Raw genomic sequence first — 10,392 nt, 5'->3', positions numbered from 1 at the left:
AGGATGTATGGCCCCAAGAGATGGCTCCTGGAGCCTTAGCAAGGCCTGCAGAGGAACCAAAATGAATTGCTCTTTGTGGTGACTTGTTTTTTACAGTGAAACACTAGGAGTACTTGAAATCTGATTTGAAGCGAACTGAGGGATGATTTCTGGATAAAAAGAAGCTGTAAGACTGACCATGATGTGAAGCAAATGAAAAATCAGGCCATGGGAGGGAATTGGAGAGTACAGGGCTCAGTACAAGCAGGGGCTAAAAAAGAAAGAGAAGGGTGTCTTTTCTATATTCCTCCTCTTGATTATCAGGGATGAGAGCTGGGATAAATAGGGCAAATAAAAGGCTGTTGGGCAACTGTGACATCTTAAAGGGAATGGGAATGCAGCAGCATGAAGGGCATGAACAAATGTAAATAGATTTCTTGTTTGAGATTTGCAGCTCTAAGCTTTCCAGGGTCTGAGCGCAGTAGAGTTCATTACAGGTTTATTAACACAAACTCTTCACTGCTTTCAAAGCTGGGAGGAGAAATGATGCACATCCCAGGTGCTGTGAGATCAAAAGTGCAGGCACCTTACAGGCACAGGCTGGTATCTGTTTATTCAGCTACACAAGCAGGAAAGGGGGTGGTCTGTGGGCTGCCCTCTTCATCATCCTGTTCAAGTACAGATATAAAATGGAAGTTTTTGTGAACACCTCTAGTGATATATTTTAGGAGTAAAGTCAACGTCTGCTAAAGCAATGAGATAAATGCCAGAGAGCCTACATGCATAGATAAAATATTAGATGCGCTCAAAATCTTAAACTCTGCATAGTCAGCGGTGACTGCCTGCATTCATAAAAATATCCAAAGTTTTCACTGCTGATTCTTTTTTCAACATATGGGGAAAGCACAGATTTCTTGTGTTCACTCAGTGACAGTGCAGTGTTTGGAGGAAATGACATGTTTAGTGAAGTCAGTGGGTACCATGTGGAAGACACACTTAGAGAGTGAAATTTTTAGTACTGCTCTGCTGTGCTGATTTGGAACAGGTCTGTTGTGTTTTCAGCAGCTGGCAGTTTGCATTGTTACAATTCCTTCACAAATACAACAGAAGGATGTGGGTTTTGGAGGCATAATAGAAGGGTGAGCCTCAGCTTTTGCACACTGCATTTTAGTGTTGCGTGCTTGATGTGCACGATTGGGCAGCACTGCTTTTCTTGCCTTAATCCATCTCTCTCTCTCTCTCCCTCGCTTCCTCGCCCTCTCTCACAGCAGCAGTTGCTGCAGTAGCTTTGGCAGATCATCGGAGAGAGCACAGAGAATGAAAAGAGCTCAGCTATCGTCTTAACATATTTCCCAAAGGATTAATTTCACCTACTTCTCCTGTTTTGCTGACAGACTTTTTTGCATCGTCTTATTCCAATAAATGTGGGGTTATTTCACATTTGAAATCCCTCAAAATAGTTTTTGGAATGGACTTTTTCTCTTATGTTTCCCAAGCTTTTTTTTTTTTTTTTTTTTTTTTGACAAGTCAAAGAATTGTGTAGTAAGCGGACAATGTAACAGAGCGCGAGAGGAGGAAGACGCTTTCATTCTTTTAGTGCAGTGGGCTGAGGCAAAAAGGCCATTGTAATGGTAAATGGCACGCAGAAAGGAAGAAAAGACTGATAATCAATCACAAATGAAGCATTCGTTTGGATTTTGGCAATTTGCTGGCCAATGGCTTTTAAATGTATAAGCTTGATTTTTCTTTTGTTGCCCACATACTGAAAAACTTAAATTGATAGACCGAGGACAGGAAGAGAAATCTTTACAAAGCCGTCATGTTCAGAATACCTGGAAATGGGCAAAGCACAGTGCTGCAACAGCAGTAAAAAGTGACAGTTCCAAAGGAGAAACAGCATTCAGAAGTGCTGGTGGGAAACATTTTTTAACCCATCACCTTGGACTCCAGCTCTGAAGAAAGATTTTCCATCACAGACGTTTCTTGTTTCACGTGTTTGGGGATGGCTCGTGGCCTTCCGGGAAGTTTAATTTGCTGCTTTATTATTCTGTGATTGTCAGAGTCGGTTTTTTGTCTGAGTATGTGATAGAATAGCTGAGGATGTTGGACAATATTAACACCAGCCTATCATCTTCAGAGAGCAGCATAACCCATAGAGGAAGATACGTCTACCTGGAGGCGCTGCTGCAAGGAGGCGCTCCATGGGGATTCACACTGAAGGGCGGACTGGAGAACGGGGAGCCATTAATCATCTCAAAGGTATTTTTTCTATTTTAAATGCAGTGCAAACAAATTCGGAGTTGTGCCAGATTTAAAGGGCAAGAGTTGTAAACTAACACTGAAATGCTACATTTGGCACTGTATTTTTGGCTTGATTTTGGAAACTGTAGAGAACTTATTGAAGTCACCAGGTTTGCTCAGTAGCTGAGCAACATGTGAGAGCTCTCACCACTGTTTAACTATCAAAGTACGTTTTTTGTCCCACAGGAAATATGTTTACTTTTAGAAATTATCTCTATTTCATTGAAGTCTCTTTATGAATTGGAGAAAGAGCTCTCTTTTTTTGTGAGATGACTCAGTTGTCTTGTATCATGAAAGCAGCATATCTGGGCATGTTCAGTAATCCATAACAGTCTCTTGTGAAGTGTGAAAAAGTGCTTTATATCACGTGATGCAGCACCTGCTAATTAGAAATTTGTGTGGGGAAAAAAAAAAGAATAATAAATGCTTATACCTATTTGGTTTACATATATGTTATGTTAGCAGTTCACTCACACTATGTACTCTCTGCTTGTTAAAGATCTTCTCAGTATTGTACACCTTCTAGATTTGTGTTCTAGCTGACAAAAATATTTTGAGAAACAAATGAGAGAAAGAGTTCCTCAAAGTCACCATAACCAGGCTTTTATAAGAACCTGGATCCCTGCAGAAGCGGATCCTCACGACAGTGGATTTTCAAAAGCATCAATTGAATCTGTGAATATTTGAAGTACTTTTTTACCTGTGGCCCTAAAACAGTTTTGGAAATGTGATTTAGGTAATTCCAAAATGTTACCTGTAATGGCTCTAGTCATTTTTCTCCTTTATGTCCCCTCTCTGTCTGGCACAATCTGCTTTTTTTATAGTGGTGTTTATGTAGTGAGCCACTACGTGCGTGTGTATTGTCACCTAATCTCATTTCTTCATGTAAACTGGGATGCATGCAAGGGATGCAAATGATCAGAACTGATGTCAACTGAAAGAAAACTAAATGCTAAATCAGTTTTGTTCAAATTCTGCAATTCACTGTGCAGATGAATTGCACAATTTTCATTGAAATGAAAATGCCAGTCACTTGAATAGTTCACCTGAAAGAAAATGCTAGCAGTTTGTACATCTGCACGTTGAAAGTGAAAAGGAAGGCTTCGATGAACGTTATTTAATTATAAAGAGATTTTAGAGATTTCACTGAACTCTCTTTCTTGCATTACTTTATTGGGTATAGTTTGGCACTGCTACAGAATGCAAAATTAGTCTCGTTGAAATGGTCTTATATTTTTCATTTTATAAACATTGAGGGACTAACACTTCACATTTATTCTTTACATATTGGTTGTGATCGACATTTGTGAGTAAACTGAGAGTTTCTTTTTGGTTTGACATTCTTCTGTGACATAAAAAGCTCTACCCCCTGTGCTGGTTTTGTTTGTTTGTTTTGGTTTTGGGTGTTTTTTTGTTTTTTTTTTTTAATTGGGGGCAGGGAGGCAGACAGGAAGAGGGATGGCTCTGGATGCTGAACATTAATTAATCTATGGGATTTGGTTTCCACAACAACGAGGCCCCTTAATGTCAAACATGCCTGGAGCGTGTATAGCGCCACTGGGAGCTGTATGACTTATGCTTGCATACTGTGAAATAGCACTGCAAAAACGTGCATTTTTTAAAAAAAAACTTGGAGTTTCTGCTAAGTTTGTGCTGTCAGTGTGAGCATTTTGCTCTGCTTATGTGTTAGTGACACTGAGCTGGAGAACAGTTTGCATGACAAAGCTGTGCTTTCTGGAATCTGTGCAGCACCTACAGCTGCTTTCAGGTTTCCAGTTTCATCTGAGAAACTCATTTCTTCTTGTGTTTGAATTCTTCTGTGGGAATTCACTGTGCACTCTTTAGAATGAATTGTATTAGTAATGTAGCTGATTCAGTATTATCCTAATTGTACTGTGGAAAATAATCAGTTGAACCATGTTACAGGCCAAACCCTCCTGTGCTTACACAAGAGCACTAGCACTGCTCATGCAGGTACAATGTTTCTAAGCAATGTTATCTGTAAATATAAAAAGTATGGATATCAGATTTTCATTCCTGATCATTCAAAATTAAGGTAGGGATTTTTTTCTTTCAACTTTCCAGTCTGTTCTGGCAAATAAATCATATTTACATCCGTTTCAAGGTCTGTTTGCATTGACAGAGTAGTGTTAAATGGCTTCAGTGTAAATAAAAAAGTAGATTTCAGTAAATACTGAAATTGGTACCTATGAAAGCTTGTAGCTCGATTTAAATCAGTGCAACATCAGCATTACAGACTATGGGACAAGACAGCAAGTCTGTTCAAATATGATAATTATTTGTAGTCATCAGGAACTGGTGTTCTTTGGGACCCACAAATATAGCAAAACTCTGACCTATATTTTGAGCTGGTTGAAGGTGGTGTTTTTGAGATCTGTCTACCATCATTTTGGCAGTTCCTTGCACCAATTGCAAGGTTGTTACAACTTCTCAGCAAAAGATGTCTTGCTGTATAGATGGACTGCAGTGCTCCTGTGCAAGAAGACAGCCTGACTGTACGTGGTTGAGTGCACAGACAGCACACAGAGTCAAACACGCTAGGAAATGCTTTGCTGAATCAGGCACGGTGCTCAGTGCATCATGGAACCAAGTCTAAATCAACTAGTCAGTTGATGGTTGTGCAGCTAACATAAATTTAGGTAGTTAAAACAGATGACCTTTATATACTAATTCTTTTTTGCCTATGGAAGCATAAGACTATACTGAAGCAGTTTGACGATGGCCAATTCAAAGTCTTCAGCACAGGTCTTTTCACACTCTGTTTTGTTTTAGGTGGAGGATGGACCATAAACAATTTTTTTCTTTTTCTATCTGACCCACATTTCTTCTCTCCATTTAGGAAAACACCTTGACGTTCCCACTAGTCTACTTTTTTCTATCTTGTTTCTCAACTAACCATATACAGTTCTTCACATGAAAGCTGCTTAAAGGTATTATTTTATGATTCTGGCTGTATAGGACATTTAAAAGAGCATACTCATCTTCAGAAAAAGAAATTTGGAAATGCTAACACTATGTCAGCAAAATGGAAATTCAGGGTGTTGACTGGCCTAGAACAGCACTTAGTTTCTTGGGAGCCTAAGGAAGTTTCTTTTGTCTTCTGGAGCTGCTGGTTAGACCACAGGAATTTAGGATTATGTGTAGTGTTCCTGATGTGCCATCTAAGCACACATTTCTGTGGACGGATCCTCAGAAATAAGCTTTGTGGGATTTAAACCATATGCATACCCAGATTTCCATTTGTATATTACTGTTTTGGTTCATTTTTAGCTGTGAAAGCAATGTTACAAATACGAAAGCACTGATTGTTCCAGGCAGCAAAGGCGAACTGGAAACAAAATGTTTATTCCCTCTCTGTTTGCTCTGAGGGTTTTTCAGGTAAGAAACATTATTCAGTATTAACCATTCTGGAGCCAAACAATCTATTTCTGCAGTCACTTTCTTACTATTATGCACAAGCCTTTGGAATAGCTTTGGCTGTTAGAGGACTCCGAAATGCACTTTCACTTTGAGCTCCATATTGATGATTGAACAAAAGAGTTATTTCTCTTCCTATGAAGCACCTAAGGCATTCTCTCACAAATAGCAGCTATCTGGGAATGCTTTTCACTGTGCTGTAGTTCATCAGTTCCCTGAACTCAAAAGGATAGGTCATTTACAGGGACTCAGGCTGGAAGTATGACACAAACTCAGGTTTATCTCTCAGTAGGGATATAGGAAGAAATAAAAGTTTAATAACGATAGGAATAACTTGGAACAGGGCTTGAGAAAGAGTCCTTAATTCCTTGTTATCAGACCTTGTTGAAAGCCTGGCACAACTTACGGTGCGCTCTGGTCTTCTGCCAGTTACTGCCTTCCAGCAATCAGTGCTTGTTGCAGCTGGATCAGGCTGTCCTCCACCATGCTGCCACCTGAGTGCATATCCCGTAGTAGTTTTGATTGTGATGCCTTGTTCACATTGCTTTCTTCAGTGAACTCGTAGAGCATTTAGCGACAACTAACGAGAATCATCCCACCAATCTTGACAAGACAAAATCCAAAAGACCATTCTGGATTTTATCTGGCCCAGGGATGGACACTTATCCCTGTCTCTGCTTCTGGTCTGACTCCAAACTCTGTAGCACTTTCCCATTACGGTAGTCCTGTGAGCCCCATGCAAATGCCCAGAGCCCCTACAGGCAAAATGAAATAGTCTCACAAACTGACAGGCAGTTCCTTTTCACCCGTTCCCCATCCCTCTGTGTAACAATTGGCAGTTTAGAAGTTGTTAGCCTTTCTGTAGGGCTGCAAGCACCAAGGAGATGGATAGTTGATGCTCACATTAATGGGACTTATTTGAAATTGGCAGATTTGAGATAGGCACAAGGATGTGAGTTGGAGCCAGAGGTGCTGTGAGTTCCTCTGTGGTTTTATTTGCTTGTTTGTTTGTTTGAAAGTTTTCATACTCATTCTTGTTTGGATAGACAGACTTCATTTTTCTTATTAATCCCCTAGAATAGCTTAGGCCCTCTGTGTTGTTAATATTGAAAAATGCTCTTTATTGCTTTTTGTCTTTCTATATACTATAAGTGTGTTGATGAATGGATTCCTTTCAAAGCCATGAACACCTTGTTACACTCATGCTTTCAGCTCTGTTCATGCATTTAGAGCCACAGGTATGGATGTCATGTATAATATGTCAAGTCCTTAGTCAAGTTTTTTGCGTATAAGAACAGAACAAGATTGTTATGTAAGAATCACCTGCGTGCTGATCTTTTGGTATTTAACTGCATCAGTTGATAGAGCATGGCAGAGTGATGTGCTTGTTGTTCCTTCTCATTTTCCCAAGGGAAAGCAATAAGTGGGCTGTCATTTATCTAGGGCTAAATCATGAAATAGTTGCTCGTGCTTGGTCTCAGTCCAGAGGCGGGCAGAAGGGTGACCCTCTGAGCAAAAAGCACCTGGGCCTGCAATGACTGATGTCCTAACAGAGTTGTAGTAAAAAGCTTAAGGACTAAATCAGTTTGGACAACACAAGCAATTTCTTTCTGATTTCCCCTCTCCCCACCCTCCCCCAGATCAGCCTTTATATTTTGCATTGGAGAAAGGTGTTCTTGCCTGATGATGAGCAGAGGGGTTCACTGTGCAACATCATCCACCAGCATGTCTGACATTTGTTGTTAGACTGGTAATAGATGAGGCAGGTGCCTGATCCCAGGTGACACAGAGATGTGGTGGCAGTGGACCTCCACTTTCAGAGCAGAAGGGGACTGATGCTGTAATTGTTTGAGAAAGTAGAAGGGCAGTTCTTCACTACTCTTTCTTGTTTTTCAGAGCTGAGACTAGGGCCTCACAAAAGGCTGTTGATGCCAGCACATGGGACAGGATTGCCTACCTCTTCTTAAAGCTAGGGAATTGCTTGATGAAAAGGCTTCTATTGTTAGCTCCCTCCATTAGGCTGCCAATCGTTCTCTTGCACAAAAAGACTTCTGTTCACTTCCACAGCACTGAATTAGCAACTACAGACAAACTGGCTGACTGATGTAAGTGGTACCTTGCTTAGCGCTGGTGCTGCCCCAGTAAAGGCAGTAGGAGCTTTTCAGATTGAAGACAGGAGTAGTGTCAGCTGGTCTCTTATTCACCATGATGACCCCATCTTTTGGGAATACCTTGCTTGTCCTTATTAACAAAGATCAGCAAAGGTGAATTCTGAGATTCACAGACAAGTCAGTCACATGGCTTTTGTGAACATGCATGTGGAAGAAAATTGCCCTTGAAAAGAGTCATACCTCCATGCTAAGAAGAAGAAGACTGATGGATGTCTGTCATGACCTGGCCTGTCATGCTTTATAGTTAGTTCCTTACCAGGGATCAACCCAAACAGCAAAATTTCAGTCTTAATCCATGGAGATACATTGCCTGAAAGATCAGGTTTGCATCATTGCACTGCAACAATATGAATTGCAGAAAACCATGTGTAGTGTAATCATAGAATCACAGAATCATTAAGATTGGAAAAGACCACTGAGATCATCTTGTCGTGCTGTTGTCCCATCGCCACCATGCCCACTGACTATATCCCTCAGTGCCACATGGTTGGCTGGGACCCAGAAAGAAGGAAAATAGGTCAGGTAAATTACCAGCTGAGGGCATAGCATGTCAGGATCGAGGTTTTGGGTATTATGATCTTGGACAGGTCTTTGAGAGACCACATACCTGGTCTCTCAATGGTGTGTAGCAATAGGAGAAGGAGTTATTCTATATAAACATGTGGATTAACTTCTTTATGGTACGGGTGATGGAGCACTGGAACAGCTGCCCATAGAGGTTGTGAAGTCTCCTTCTATAGAGATATTCAAGACCTGCCTGGATGCCTATCTGTGTGACTTACTGTAGGGTATCTGCTTTAGCTGAAGGGTTGGATTTGATGATTTCTCGAGGTTCCTTCTAACCTCAGCAATTCTGTGATTCCATGATGGTGATTCCACCACCTCCCTGGGCATCCTGTTCCAGTTCACTGCCACTCTCTGAGAAGAATTTGTTCCTGATATCCAACCTGAACTTCCCCTGGCACAATGGCATCCTTCAAAGTAACAGAAAGATTTAATAGACAAAATATTTTATTCTCAGGTTCCTGGTCAGAGAGGAATGATGTGTGATTAAAAACAGCATGTAATCCTTTGGGTCAGTAAACAGAGCCTTCATAAATCCTGCAGTGGCTTTAGCTTATGTGAAAGAGATTAATTAGAAAAAATGCCATGTGTCCCTGTTCACTTGGCTGTAGCAGGTGTAATCATAGTAAAGGTTTACACTGATCCTAGAATGAGAAGCAGAGAATGCGCTCTTTAAATCACTTCTGCAGATTGTGCAGAAGAACTGCTTGCTTGTGGAAGACTCCACTAAACTCAGCCTTTCTCTTACTTCTTGGAAGCTCAAGACATAGGAGGAAAAACCATCACCAATAATAGCTGAGCTAATCTCATCTCAAATTTCATCAGTGTTTGCTTTTCAGGATCTTTCGGTAGAGCTCAAAACTGTGAAGCATAAATCCAGCATGGATCTACTGTGCAGAAAGTGCTCAGACTTAGGGAGAGATCTTTGAAAGAGAAAATGAGATGAATTGTAACTTGCTTGCAAACAAGCATTGGGGGTCAGAGAAAAAATGTGCTGAGGCCTTTGAAAATACATCACTGAACCACAAAATCTTTGCCACTTAATTGCGTGGATACGAAGCCTTGAGGGGATTTCCAGCTGATGTCAGTGAAAAATATCCAGGACCAGTGTCAGAAAACCCTAAGACGTGTTGATATACATCAACCCAGGAGGTAAATCTCTCTTCCTCACTTGAGACTGAAGACTTTGGATTTGAGAATGAACAAGAGCTGACTGGTGTTCTTCCAGCACTCTAGAGGCTTTGGGCTGTGTTTCTGGTGCTGCCTAGGGGAAGCTTTCTTTTCTTGTCTGACCCACACCTGCCATTATGTGTAGAACAGGGAATATCTGCTTTACACACAGGCTACCAGCTACCATATCTGTCTCATCCAAACGGTTCCTGTATCCTTTGTTGGTCCACTTAAAACCCTTAATTCATTTAACCACATCCTTGTTTTTAAGGAGATCTGGACTATGTAGTTCAGATGGATTTGCCAGAACCCCAGCTCCTTAAAGAGACACAGAAGTTGTTCAATATGGTCTGTGACTGTGTATCATGCTCCCAGAGTTACAGTGAGAAAAACACCTTCCTAATGTACATTTGTTTCATGTAATGAAAGGCTGGCATAGGGCTCATTCGTGTGGCTGAGCTGGAAATAGAGTTCCATATTTGGGCGCTGCCTAAATCTGTTTCCACAAGTCTTGCTACTTTGCCATGAACTTAAAATAAATAAATAAATGGTGCTAGTGTTCTTGGTCAATTGAAATCAGGAGAAGGACAACAGGAACAGACAAGGCCAGCTTATCCAGGACACAGCTTGTTAACATCCTAGCTGGTATTCGAGCATAATACTAATTTTTCACACTTGCATTAAAAAATCCCATCAAAAAAAGCCCTCAAACCTCAGTGATGAATGATTCCTGCTGATAAGAAAATCACTGTGCTTAAATTCATTAATA

General features: G+C 40.8%; 1 protein-coding gene across 1 annotated transcript in view; it reads left to right on the top strand.

Moving 5' to 3' along the window:
- Positions 1–2,082: 2,082 nt before the first annotated feature.
- SHROOM3 (shroom family member 3) overlaps positions 2,083–10,392 on the top strand; it is a gene marked incomplete at its 3' end in the record, with an annotated part of 134,892 nt that continues 126,582 nt past the window's right edge. The window contains exon 1 of the mRNA XM_079534865.1: positions 2,083–2,238. The remainder of the gene's footprint in view (positions 2,239–10,392) is intronic.

This window comes from Tetrao urogallus, assembly GCF_951394365.1.
Source record: "Tetrao urogallus genome assembly, chromosome: 4".
In the NCBI taxonomy this organism is placed as follows: domain Eukaryota; kingdom Metazoa; phylum Chordata; class Aves; order Galliformes; family Phasianidae; genus Tetrao; species Tetrao urogallus.
This window is presented reverse-complemented; position numbering and strand designations above follow the sequence as displayed.